The 14706-nt window shown below is 45.2% G+C and overlaps 1 protein-coding gene across 4 annotated transcripts in view; it reads right to left on the bottom strand.

The window, feature by feature from the left end:
- TRIM55 (tripartite motif containing 55) overlaps positions 1-14706 on the bottom strand; it is a 313681-nt gene that overhangs the window by 107206 nt on the left and 191769 nt on the right. The window lies entirely within an intron of this gene.

Here is a 14706-nt window from a genome sequence, read left to right as displayed (position 1 = left end):
TTCTCTGCATGTGCTGTGGAGAAAATGGCGCTGGTTAGTGCTGGAGGATTTAGCCCCGCCCCCTCAGCGGCGGGCTTCGGTCCCGCTCAAATAATCAAAAAACTGGTGGGGGTTAATAATACATCTACCAGTGTCCCTTGAGGCTATTAATTGCTGCCCAGGGCGCCCCCCCCCCCTGCGCCCTGCACCCTTACAGTGCCCGCTGTTGTGTGTGTGGGAGCAATGGCGCGCAGCGTTACCGCTGCGCGTTACCTCACTGAAGAACTGAAGTCTTCTGCCGCCTTTGAAGTCTTCTTTCTTCTTCTACTCACCTGGCTTCTATCTTCCGGCTCTGTGAGGAGGACGGCGGCACGGCTCCGGGACGAACGGCGAGGGAGAGACCTGCGTTTTGACCCTCTGGAGCTAATGATGTCCAGTAGCCTAAGAAGCAGAGCCTATCACTTAAGTAGGTCTGCTTCTCTCCCCTCAGTCCCACGATGCAGGGAGCCTGTTGCCAGCAGTGCTCCCTGAAAATAAAAAACCTAACAAAATTCTTTTTACAGAGAAACTCAGGAGAGCTCCCCTGTAATACACCCAGTCTCCTCTGGGCACAGGATCTAACTGAGGCCTGGAGGAGGGGCACAGAGGGAGGAGCCAGTGCACACCCATTCTAAAGTTCTTTATAGTGCCCATGTCTCCTGCGGAGCGTGTCTATACCCCATGGCCCTTACGGAGTCCCCAGCATCCTCTAGGACGTAAGAGAAATGAATGTAATTTACTGTTGTTGTTGTTGCTGTTGTTGTTATTATTACCAAAAATTTATAGCATTTTTTTTTACACAATTTTTGTTCATTGTTATATATTCCATTTTCTAGGTAAAATCTTCTGTCTTGTTCACTATTGTACTGTTATCCACCTTTAAAATGGTCTTAGGAAAGTATTAGAAAATACTCCTTTATATTTCTCAAATACTAATCTACAGGTCAAGGGACAGCGAAACAGTTGAATGTACAGAACTTACAAGTCCTCACACTGCTCTGTCAGAATTAAGCGTACAGAGCCGGCCCTAGCTATAGGCAACCTAGGCAATTGCCTAGGGCATTTGGAATGCTAAGGGGCATTCCAAGTCTAGGAACGGCAGAGGTTTGTGGCCCCTATATAGCAGCTCTGTCTACCATGATTGGAGCTCAGCTCCGCTCCGATCTGGCAGCTCAGCATGCAGCCGGCAGCGGAAGCAGACAGTATGTGCGTCAGGAAGAGGTGTGCCGCACCAATCCCCGCCAGCGGCGTCCAGAGTCCCAGATAGAAACCAGAAGCATCAAGCACGGCAGCGCACTTCCGCGCTGTGTGATGTCACATGTATAGGTCCCCACCACTCTGCACAGTACACCCAGGCATGAATTTATCTTGCAGCTGGCGAGGGACTGATACTTACTGTGGACCTGGATGACATGTGCTGCTCAGTGCGGGTACTGTATATAAAAAAACTCATGTATTTGTGAACACTGTGGTCATACTTCCCAACATGACCCTCTCCAGGAGGGACACAATGCTCTGCTTCTGGACTTTTCTCTTCATTTAGGATTGCTGGCACTTGTTTTGAGCAGGTTAATGGATAAGAAAGGTGTTTCAGCACAGGTGATGGCAATCATACATTACCAGGAAAGTCCAGAAGCAGAGCATTGCGTCCCTCCTGGAGAGGGTCATGTTGGGAGGTATGCTGTGGTGTTTATATATATATATATATATATATATATATATATTAAACTACCTTAACTGTTGGGCCACCTAAGTCTCCGCACCCACACTCAGCACTGCCCCTCTCTTTGACGGTCCCCTTCTCTACTATCCTCCCCATCTCCCCCACCAAAACTCTGTTGCTTGCCCCATCATACCTTCATATGTATATAATCACAGGGCTAAAAGTTCTTACACACCCAGTCAGTCCCCATATGTACTAGATATGCATAGAGGGCGGCACTCATGGGTCTTCATACCAACAAACAAAAGACTAGTGAACTGACACAGTAGCCTTTTATTTGTTTGTATAAATACTCATGAGTGCCGCCCTCTATGCATTTATATATATATTTAATGTCCAAATACCGGCACTCAGTAGGTCTCCTCCATCTTACTTGCCCATGCCCTCTGCATAGGTTTAAATAAATCAAAACATCATCTTGTGCCTCAAAATTTGAGCCCCATTTCTTCTGGAAATATATATATATATATACACAAACAACATATATGCTACACTACGAAGTGGCATAATATGTACCTGGATTACTACATAGTGACATAATGTATATTGGGGGGCACTGCAATGTGGAATAGGGAGTGATTCTGAATCAGACGTAGAAGCACAGACAGCAGCGTCTATTGGTAGTCGCCTGTCTGCGTCTTTATGCTGATGCCGTTACAGAGTCCTTCCCTTGTATTTGTGTGACTGAATTTACAAGGACTGAGATGCATCCTTAGACACCACTATCAAAACTTCCACCAGTCCTATGGCACATGCAGTTTCTCCATCTAGCGGTGACCTCCTATGTCTCCATCTGTGTACGCTACCACTTTCATTGACGTGCCTGACACACTCCCTTAACACGCCCACTGAACTGACCATTTGTGTGAGCACTTCCAGCCACCTCCCAGTCACCACTCAGGGACACCCAACATTTTTCCACAACATTTCTGATACAATATGTGTATGTCTCGATCACACTCCATGTAACACATGCGCTGTTGGGGCGTGAATAGTTGCAAAAAATTAGGAACCAGCTGCAGGGGTGGACAAATGGCAGCTGCTTCAGCATTCAGCTTCATGGGGAGCCCGGCAGCTTGTGAGTTTTTGACTAAGTCAGCTCAGCAGGCATGAATGCTGTGTGCTGACCAGCTGAGGGGTGATGGGTGTTGCAGGCTGCTGATGTGATATGTGCTGCTGGGTGATGTGTGCTGTGCTGAGAGAGGGGTTCTGTATGAGGGATGTTAGATTAGTATTGCTATGGGGGGTGTGGTATGGAAGGTAGATAGTAACTAGGTCAACAGTGTCGAGGTCGACCACTATTGGTCGACAGTAACTAGGTAAACAGGGTCTCTAGGTCGACAGGGTCTTTAGGTCAACATGGTATAGGTCAAAAGGTCGACATAAGTTTTTTATTTTTTTGGGTGTTGTTTTCTTCATAGAGTGACCGGGAACCCCAATTAGTGCACCGTGTCCCCTCGCATGGCTCGCTTCGCTCGCCATGCCTCGGACAAGGTGCCTCACTTCGCTCGGCACAGGTTACCATTCCAGTCGTAGTTCACGTGGACCGTTAAGTATGAAAAGGTTAAAAAAAAGAAAAAAAGTGTGAAAAACTCATGTCGGCCTTTTGACCTGTCGACCTAGATAAACGCTGTTGACCCAGTTACTGTCGACCAATAGTGGTCGACTTAGTGTCAACCTAGTCACTGTCGACCTAGATACCGGATCCCGCTATGGGCTAGGGGGGATGGGTGCTGCTGCACGCTACTGGGTGCTGCGCTGGGAGAGGGTTTCTGATGAGGGGTGCTGGGTGAGGGTTTTGGATTAGGATTGTTATAGGTGAGGGGTGACAGGAGTTGCTGGCTGCTGCTGTGATCTATGCTGCTGGGTGATGGGTGCTGTGCTGGGAGAAGGGTGCTGGGTCAGAGGCAGAACTAGTGCCGGTGCTAGGGGGCACCAACCAAAATCTTGCCTAGGGCATCATATTGGTTAGGGCCGGCTCTGTGAGCGTACACAAGTAGGGCAAAGCAGAGTTGTATACATTTCAGTCACATCTCCCTTTGCGACTGTAGTGGTGTAAAATGGGATCTTACACAGGAAAAATATAAAAAGGGCTTGTTGACAGAATTGGAACGGCACCCTGCAGCCTAGAGACCTCCCGCAGAGTTGCCCATAGCGGTCCTGGCAGCACTGCCTCTTTGTCATGACATTATGGTCCTCAGTCCGAGTTGTTCGCTCGCTAGCTGCTTTTAGCAGCCGTGCAAACGCTAAGCCGCCGCCCTCTTGGAGTGTATCTTAGCTTAGCAGAAGTGCAAACGAAAGGATTGCCGCGTTGCTACAAAAAAGATTGTGCAGTTTCTGAGCAGCTCGAGACCTACTCCTAGCTTGCGATCACTTCAGACTGTTTAGTTCCTGTTTTGACGTCACGAACACGCCCTGCGTTCGGCCAGCCACTCCCCCGTTTCCCTAGGCACGCCTGTGTTTGTTTCTGACACACCTGCGTTTTTACACACACTCCCCGAAAATGGTCAGTTACCACCCAGAAACGGCCCATTCCTGTCAATCACTCTGCGGCCAGCAGTGCGATTGAAAAGTGTCGCTAGACTTTGTGTGAAACTACATCAGCTGTTGTGAAAGTACGTTGCGCGTGCGCCTGATCGCTGCGCAGCGACCGAAAACAGCTAGCGAACAACTCGGAATGACCAACTATAACAACACGTTTGAAGGACCAGGCCGGCAGAGGGTGGATTAATGCCCTGCTACTACCCTCTTGAGCCAACATATAACACAAATTCAGAAATAAGCCAATTAGCCGATTGTGGTTTCAGATGGTTCATGTGGTTCATGTGGTTATAGCACTTGACGCCAGATACAGTATATTCATATTATTCTGATATTCAATTTTTTTTTTAGCTTTACACAGCTCCGTAAATCTTACATTTAGTTCATAATGTTTTTTTGCTTCCAGTTCTTTATCACTAGTGCACAGAAACAAATTAACAGGTGGGCAGCATGAGAGCTGTATATAAGGCCCTAATGTGGGCATGATCCACATGTGCCCTTCCAGTACTCTCCGGCCTGTAGTGGGGCATGACACGGTGAACCAGTATAAATAAAATATAACGAGAAATTAGTTACATTTAAATCTTAACAAATGATAGCTTTGGAAGATGCCCTTATAACTGAATAAAGCAACAAAGAACAACAGATTGAAATTGCCATTCACATTCTTTATATACTGACTGGAGTTTTATAAATGTTTTTTCTCAAGTATTCTTTTATTTCTATAACAGATTTCTCTAATTGCCTCCAGGAGGGATGCATTAGGACTGGTAAAGTTATTTTCATCTGCACTCCAGAACCAGGATAGTCCACATGCAGAAACGAAGTGCTCTGCCTTATGTTATCCCACACAGCAAGAACATTAATACACAGTAAAAATCAACTCAGACGACATCTGGAGCTTGTTTGGTTGCAAGAGACATTACAAGAGACAGGCTTGGCACATTCAGCATATCTCTGTCTTTCATATTTGGATGGCTTTATATATGTGGGGATAAAACCAACATAATTGCTCAGAAGTTAAGAAATTCCAAAACTGCAGGACTTTCCTTATAAATGAAAATACCTTAAGGGTTCATACACACTGACATGGAAAGGAAGCCTTGCTAAAGATTAGGGGCTGACAAAGAGATGAATTTATGCTTGTATGATGTATGTATCACACTGTGCATGCTCAAAAAATGGGCGCATATATATATATATATATATATATATATATATAGCCAATATTTGAAGGGCGGCACTCACGGAACTTCATGCCGAAGAATGAAAGACTAACCGAGTAAGTTACATTTTGGTTCAACGTTTCAGAGTTCTTGATAAAGTTGGTGAACACCGAAACGTTGAACCAACTTGAACTGACTCGGTTAGTCTTTCATTCTTCTGCATGAAGTCCAGTGAGTGCCGCCCTTCAAATATTGGCTATATTGGGGATCACCAGACCCGGGAGGGCACCAGATACATACAATCACAAATTTTATAGATAGTACTATCAGCCGGTCTGCTGGGACTAAAGCCCACAGTGCTCCAGCTATGCATGCAGAATCAGCGTTCACTCTTCGGTCCCATCTCATAGTCCAGAAGAAGCAGCGAGTGCACCATTGCTTCTTGCAGTGCAGGCTCAGCAGTACCAGGTGGGAGCTGTCAAGCCCCTATTGCAGATGTTAGCAGGGCTCATGGGACAATGAGACAATTAACTTTGCAGCAGCGATTGAGCCGCAAAGCTCCGGAAGAGCAGCAGTCACACTTGGGTCCCGCTGTGAACCACACAGGTGCTGCTGTACACAGTACATACAGCTGCTACTTTAGGACTTGAAGTCCGGAGGCTGGCATCTCCATTGCCTCTGGGAGTTCTGCCTCTGCTGAGGGTATTTTCTGGCTATGCAGAGATAGACATAAGTGAGAATACACATTATTGGAGGTGTATCTTTTGCATCTAGTATAGGGCAGGTGTAAGTGCACTCTGATGATGGTGACTGGTGGATTTTACCTATGGGTGTAGGGCTGCTGCCCCCCCCCCCCCCCCCCCCATTCAAATTTGCTACACCAGTGACTGCCAGGCACTGACAGTGTCTTTCCATTAGCTGACGCAGTCCCTAGAAGTTGAATTGTTGATTTGTGCACATTTTCACTATTGCAATCAGCAGATATGCACACTTGTAGACCAAAGAAGGCCAAAGGGGCTCAAAGAAACCTTTATGTGCATCATCTCACTGTTGCTAGGTAAGTTATTGTAGAATATTGCTGGCTAACAGGACCAACCTGGATGTTGGTTTAACCATTTTTTTCTTTGTTCTTTCTCTGTTTTCTGGTAGTTTGAAGATCTCCTTAGGAAAGAATCCATAAACAAAGTCTCTCAAGTTGCATATGCTACACATGGAAATGTGCTCGCATCTTGATATACATACATCCGGCCATATGGGTGAATACTGTGTAGGCTTTTTCCCATGCATGCTTTTTCTAAGCAAAATACTGTACACCCAGTTTATTTCGAATTCTGTCCTTCCTTTGACATAATGGGGAGGTTATTCAGATCACGTAGCACCTGCTATGAGATGCGCAAGGTACCATTTTTTGATACGGTACTTTGCGCATGTGCAGGATAAAATACTGGGAACGGTGCTTTGGAAGCATTATTCAAAGACTTGAAAAAATAATTTTTGATAAGAGAACAAGAATCCAGCAGCTTGGGATCAATTGCCTAGTTTAGCTACTATTTGTTCATCGGGAGGTTTACCACCTAGCAACAGTGATAAGTTAGCATTCAAATAAAATCTGGAACAATGTAAAAAAATAAATACATTTAAGCAAGATCTGCTCTCATGTGATCATGTGACTTCTTGAGCCCGCCCTTTAGACAGGTTTTTCTACAGCTCAGACATAGGAGAAAGATGGTTCTGTTTCTCTGGCAGATTTTTTACAGCTGTCCTCAACTGCCAGTGGTGCAGAGGGGGAGAGTGAGTGGGTACTCATTACCAAGGCCCAGTCCTGATGTAGGGGCCCAGGTCCACAGCCACACCGCCCCCACTCTTACCTGGCAGCAGCAGCAGGACCACTTCTCCTCAGCCCAGCACATGCTGCTGTGTGTTGAGCTGCAGTGAGGCAAGGGAAGCTGCTTCCACTGAGAAGCAGCAGTCTCCTCTGTCTATGTGAGTGGAGGTAGCACTCAGACTGATCGTGTACCCCACTCCTGGATTTGATGCTCTCTGAGGGACTCACTGTGCCCCTCTATCTAACGATTCGAGGCATCTAGAATACTTTTTTTTAAGGGGGTGTGACCCATCCTTCCGTGATTAGGCCATGCCCCTTGAAAAGTACTTGGGACAGCTTCTAATTGTAATTTCATAGACTGTGCTAGATAAATGACATCTTCCACATTTTATGTCTCTCCAAGGCTTGATATATCTCAACTTTAGACAATTATTGGCAAAATTGAGGCCTACACCTGGGGATCACCTTGGTCTATCTGTACTGTAGACAATCACAGAACCTATTTACGCCACAACAACTACACATGAACATGATCAGACACAAATACACTGAAACTTTGGAGGGAATTCAATTGTTTGAAAAATCATTTTTTTCCTGTCTATTAGATAGGAAAAGCAGACACCCAACTGACTTATCAAACAGTTGAATAACCCCCTTTTAGTCCATCAAGAGATTACAAGTTGGGCCTCTTTAGCTTGAACTCTTTCCAGACATCTTCTATTAATAGTGATTTCTTCAAAATATCTTTGAGAGGTTGGAGACATTAGCTCAGGACTAGTCATTGAGAGGCAGATGGTCTATGCCACAGCATAAGGCTCATATTAATCTGCTTGAGTTAAGGGCAGCCAAGTTAGCCCTCAGAGCTCTATTTACCAATCACCTTCAGGACATTGCAACTGAAATTTGTCTGGACAAAAGAACTGCGAAATCATACCTGATAAAGATGGGAGGAACTTTTTCTTTATCTCTGTGCACAGAAACCATAGAGATTTGGGACTGGAGTATTCAGAAGGCTAGTCGCAGAGCACTAGTGTATACACCAGGAGAACCGACCAATTTCCTCTCTTGCCAACATCAACTTTGGGAAATGTGGCCTTGACATTGATATCTAAAAAAATAGTTCAAATCTCCAGGGGTTTTTGAAGTAGATCTACTTCAATGCTTGGGATACCATCTTTGGGCCTGATTTATGTTTGTAAGTAAAGCAAATCATGAAGCAACTGGGTAAACCCATGTTGCACTGCAGGTGGGGCAGATGTAACATGTGCAGAGAGATGTAGATTTGGGTGGGTTACTGTATATTTTTTCTGTGCATGGTTAATACTGTCTGCTTTATTGTTACACTACAATTTAGATTTCAGTTTGGCCACACCCCACCCAAATCTAAATTTCTCTGCACATGTTACATCTGTCCCACCTGTAGTGCAACATGATTCTGCCCAGTTGCTTGATAATTTGCTTTACTTACAAACATTAATCAGGACCTTTATGTCCATAGGGCCTGATTATGAGTAGCACATGATGCATAAAGAGGCATTGTCTGAACGGGACATGTAGAGATAAAGGCAATTTATTGAATGTGTGATTTTAGAACGGTTTCTGGGGAAGAGAATAACTTAAGTAATATCCACAGAAAAGTCAAAACAGGAGTATTTGGGAATAATAAACTATAATGAAAATGCTTTCTCCGTATCTGTTGAAACCCTTTTTTCTCCTTCTTCCAATCTGGGGAACACTGCTACCCTTTGGTTGTACAGTCTCCCCAGGAGTTGGACACTTAGGAATTAACTACTAAACAAACTAGAATTTCAACATTTTATTTTAAAAAATGTCATTTAAAATGCAGTTTTCTTTTAATGCAGTTCTACAGGCATTGGAAGACAAACACACCTTTCATAAAAATCATAGATTCTATTGTTTTGGCAACAAGACTGGCAAGTTATTATCACACTTATTGAAGGGGTCTTCGTCAAATTCCCTCATTCATCCACTTAAACAAATTGATGGCTCTCTGGCTTCAAAATCTAAAGACATAGCGAAGGTCCTATCTGATTTCTACACTAATGTTTATAAAACCCCTTCTATCGTTGAAAATGCTAAAAGGTCTTTCTGGGATTCTATCCCCCCCCCCCACCCCAGTTAGAATCATCTTTGCTCACCTATTACTGAAACTGAGGTAGAGAAGGCTATTAAACACCTGAAACCCCTAAAATCTCCTGGGCCGTACGGCTTCTCTGGAGAATATTATAGATTACTCTCTAATAAATTGATCCCTCCCCTTACTTCCCTATTTAATGTCATCCTATTATCCCATAAAATACCTTCATACTTTAATGATGCCTTTATACGTCTCTTGCCTAAACCGGGCAAAGATTTACAGCTCCCTGGATCATATAGGCTGATTTCACTTTTAAATCTAGATTACAAGCTATTTACGAAGATTCTCGCTGACAGACTTAAGACCTTACTCCCCTCTGTAGTCCACCCCGACCAAACGGGATTTATATCTGGGAGACATTCTCTAACAATAATCGCAAGATACTGGCTGCGGCGCACTGGTTGGGCCACACGGGAAACCCGGACCCACATTTTCTTTTTTCGCTGGATGTCGAAAAGGCTTTTGACCTGGTGAGTTGAGATCATTTATATACCACTCTAGCGAAGTTTGGGTTCCCGTTGGGCCTAGCCGGTGTGCTGCAGGCTTTATACTCTAATTCCAGTTCACGTATATTATGTAACGGCTACCTTTCAGAGCCTGTGCAGTTGGGAAGGGGAACCAGGCAGGGCTGCCCATTATCGCCTTTATTGTTTGCGCTCGCTATAGAACCCTTGGCTCTGGCATTGCGGGGTCTTCCTTCCTTTACGGGTATTTTGATTTTTGGCTAAGAACTTAAAATAAGTTTATTAGCAGATGACATGCTGCTCTTCATCTCTCTCCCTGAAGTATCCATCCCAGCTATAATGGAAATATTTTGAGAGTTCGGTCTCTTTGCTGGATATAGGGTGAATTCTTTAAAATCTGAATTGCTTCCCCTCACCCCAGCAGCATCTAATATATCCTCTCTCCCTCTCCTCTCCCAATTCACTTTTAATAAAACTAAATTAAAATACCTCGGGGTATATATACCAACTAGTCTATCTGATTTGTACAAGGTGAATTATACACCTATATTAAAAGCTATCTCCCTTCAACTCCAATCATGGTCAGCGCTTCCATTGTCTTTACTCGGCCGCACGGCGGTCCTAAAGAGCATTATATTCCCTAAACTATCTTACTCACTCCAGTTGTTGCCGCTGAAACTCTCCAGAGTTGACGCTATCATGTATGATAAATTGTTCACAAAATTTTTGTGGGCAAATAAAAAACCAAGAATAGCACTGGCTAAACTTAAATTGCGGCGGAAGGAGGGGGGTCTCGCAATCCCGGATCTGCTTACTTTCTCTAGGGCAGTGGCTTTCCGATATATTAATGACTGGCTTTTGGCAAAAACCACATACACCAATTATCATATTGAACAGGCTTTGGTGTTCCCATATGACTTAAAAGCCTTATTACATACTCCTATACACCTATTACCTTCACAAGCGAAGGAGAATCTGTTGTTTTGGGACTCTTATGTGGCTTGGAAAGCAATAAATAAAGCGATGCACAGAAATTTTGCCCATTCTGACTTTATTCCTCTATGTGGAAATCCCAGTTTCACTCCTCCTTTGGAGAATGCTAAATTTGAAATGTGGCGAACTAAGGGAATCAGTAGCATCAAAGACGTCTTTGATCCGGGAGGTTTGGTGTACTCTTTTTTAGGTTTGGTGGAGAGGTATGGTGTGCTTCGATCTGAGTTTTTTATGTACAGTATCTCCAAGTTAGGCATTATGTACAATCTTTACCTGAAGCTTTGCTCCATCCTGGTGGTTCTGACCCCCTCACCTCCTTACTCACTCGAACCGCTAAAATACCTTATAAAACTAAATGGTTATATTGGGATCTTCTTCCTATTGCTGTAGATAAGGTATGGAACCCGTTGTTTGATAAATGGAAGGTAGACCTTTCTCTGCAGGGATCTACAGTATAACTGAATTTTTTCGCCCTCTGCCAAGTATTTTTAAAGCTTTACACTCCTCAAACCTTCAGGAAATTCATGTAAAATTCTTGAACCGAGCATACATTTCCCCAAGTCAGAGGAGTCATATGGTGCCCTCGGATTCTGGACACTGTCTAAAATGCCGCGTACCTAATGCCACCCTGATGCATGCTTTCTGGAGCTGTCCCAAGATACAACGATTTTGGAACAAAATTTTATGGTATATTAATAATAAATGTAATTTACGCCTTCCCCTTTCACCTGCTGCTCTCCTGGGTTTGCACTTCTCCGACTGGGGTATACCAGCTGAGTCCCTCCACTTACATCCCTTTCTCTATGTTTTACTTACACTGGCAAAGAAACAGGGACGGATGCAGAAGAAAATGATAGGGGGGGCACCATGGAAGGGGCAAGTACATTTGCGTGCGGCTTCGGTGCATGTGAGGTGGCGCTTCTTATACAATTCCCACAGTTGTAGCGCTCATTATGCAATGTCCACTGTACTGGTAGTGCCCGTTATATAGACCCCATAGTAGTGGTGCCCCTTATGCAATGCCCGTATTGCCCCCAGTAGTAATGTTGCCTGTAGTAATGCCCCCAGTCATTTGGCGCCCTAGTAGCTATGCCCCCAGTGGTAATGTCCCTGCAGGTATGACCCCAGTAGTTTACCCCCCCCCCTTTAGTTTAGCCTCCCAGTGGTACTGCCCCCAGTAGTTTGCCTGCTTGTAGTTTAGCCACCAGTAGTAATGCCCCCCTGTAGTTTGCCCCATTGTAGTTTAGCCCCTGTAGTTATGCCCTCCTTGTAGTTTAGCCCCCAGTAGTAATGCCCCCAGTAGTTTGGCCCCTGTAGTTATCCCCCAGTAGTTTGGCCCCTGTAGTTATGCCCCCTGTAGTTTGGCCCCCCTGTAGTTTAGCCCTCAAGTAGTAATGCCCCTGTAGTTAAGCCGCCAGTAGTAATGCCCCTGTAGTTACGCCGCCAGTAGTAATGCCCTCCTGTAGTATGCCCCCAGTAGTTAGCCCCTTTGTAGTTGGCCCCCAGTAATAATGTCCCCCAGTAGTTTTCCCCCAGTAGATGCCCCCCAGTAATAATGTCCTCCAGTAGTTTGCCCCCAGTAGTAATGCCCCCTAGGAGGTTGCCCCCAATAGATGACCCCCCAGTAGTAATGCCCCCAGTAATAATGCCCCCAGTAGATGGCCCCCAGTAGTAATGCCCCCAATAGATGACCCCCCCAATAGTAATGCCCCCCAGTAGTAATGCCTCCCCAGTAGTAATGACCCTTGTTGATGCTCCCAGTAGATGCTCCCCCAGTAATAATGCCCCCAGTAGTAATGTCCCTTGTTGATGCCCCCAGTAGTAATGCCCCTTGTTGATTCCCCCCAGTAGTAATGGGGGCATGGCCTGGCAGGCAACGAGTGCAGATGAACCCCATCAGAGCTCCCGACTGGCGTCCACTTAACCCATACCGCCGGAGCCGCGGGATCCTGGAGCTTCCCTCACCCTGCCCGCCCACCATGGCCTTCTACCTGCTGAGCTGCTGCTCAGGCTGTGGAGCGGACGCCTATTACGGACGGAGAGCGGTGCTGTGTCCCAGCGGCCACGACCGGAAGTACCGGAGCCTGCCTGCTGATCTCTCCTCCAGAGCTGCTGCTTCTCTCACGCTCCGGCTGCTACTGCTATCTCCCTGTGCGGCGCCGGGGGGGGCGACGACGGAGGGACGGAGGCCACAAACGACAGGGGGGGCACGGGCCCGAGTGCCCCCCCCCTGGATCCGCCACTGCTTGAAAGAAAGCTATTTTGACTCAATGGATCCATAGGTCCCCCCCTAGATTGGAGCAATTACTGTCTATGGTTAAGTCGACTATGTATTATGACCATCAATCTGCCCTCTATGATGTAGACAAACATGCCCACCTATTCTATAAGAAATGGGGACCGTTTATAGAAATTTGAGATCCTAGGCTTGGGTCTCATGTCCTTGAATTTTTTGACTCACTGAAAAGGACAACTTTGAGAAAAATTTGTTCTCCCCCACAACCCTCTCTGTAAGACCCTAGCTGGATTAACGTATAGTGATGTATTTTATGCTCTTTACACCACGCGAGAATCCACATACTTGGGGTTTTGGTTATTGGCGTACTCTGTTTTATGGTCTTTTGGCGGAAAATGTGTAACCGGTTTCATTGTTTGTTTTCTCCCTTTCCCCCTCCTTGTCTTTGTCTTGTCTCCCGTTTTTTAGTTGTATAAGTTGGATTATATCTCTATGTCAATGATTATCATGTGGCTATATGTGATATTGCTATGGAGATTGAGTCTTTTCAATGTATGTGTTTATTATTGAAAAATTTGAATAATTTTTTTTTTTTTTTTTTAAATGCAGTTTTTTTATTAATAAAGCTAACAAACAAGCATTATAAAACACTTGGGGTCGGATGTACAGTATTGCAATGGGAGACGTCCGGAGTTCCGAGATTCCAGCAAACTCGTTCATTTTTTTAAAGCAACAAACATTTACAGGGCAAAACCAGGTTGTTGCATCCTTAAAACTTAAAACAAAAATTGTGTTTGTACTATTCATAAAAGATTACTGAATACTGAATAAAAAGAATAAGGAATTCTGGGTTTAGATATTCCTTTCAATGCCAAGTATTTTCTTTTACTGCTTGATGCCTCTCATCATCAATATAATACCCCTTTCAGACTGCCTGGGGTAGGTCACACACGGAAGCCTGACACGGGAGTTCCCAGCGTGCGACCCGCCTCAGGCACCCCGCTGCCGCTGTCTGCAACCCGGCATATTGCCAGGTTGGTGATGTCAGCGGTGACGCAACGGGGTGGTGCTTGAAGATCACATGATTTCCTAGCACCGCCTGTACACACCCAGTGAATGGGAAACGGGTTGCATCTCCCCGGCTCCCGTTCACACTGCATAGTGTGCCGTTGAACACGAGTTCAACCCTGCTCGCGACCAGGGTTGAAATACCAGGTGGCTCGACCCCACCCTTGCACCTTTCAGACCGCACCTGAACACGGATTATGCGCGCTCATGTGCCAATAACCCGTGTTCATTGCTGGCGATCTGAATGGGGTATAAATTGCTCCGGCATATGATTCTTGCAGTTACCTGTCCCCTGGCTGCAGCTTGTAAAAAGTCACAGATTCCAACTATAAGTGAGATCATAGCCAACATTAGGCACAAATATTCTATGGAATACATGACCAACATACTGTGTAACTCCTCCAAGAGCTTTCCAAAACACAGAAACCAAGGACTTTATACTTCCAGGTCCACCTAGCATTTTTATGACTTACTGATTACTGTTTATAGGCACTGATATGTCCCTCTCTAAGAT

This window comes from Pseudophryne corroboree, chromosome 5 (assembly GCF_028390025.1).
Source record: "Pseudophryne corroboree isolate aPseCor3 chromosome 5, aPseCor3.hap2, whole genome shotgun sequence".
NCBI lineage: Eukaryota > Metazoa > Chordata > Amphibia > Anura > Myobatrachidae > Pseudophryne > Pseudophryne corroboree.
The sequence above is the reverse complement of the archived record's forward strand: the minus strand, read 5'-3'. Positions and strand labels throughout refer to the sequence as shown.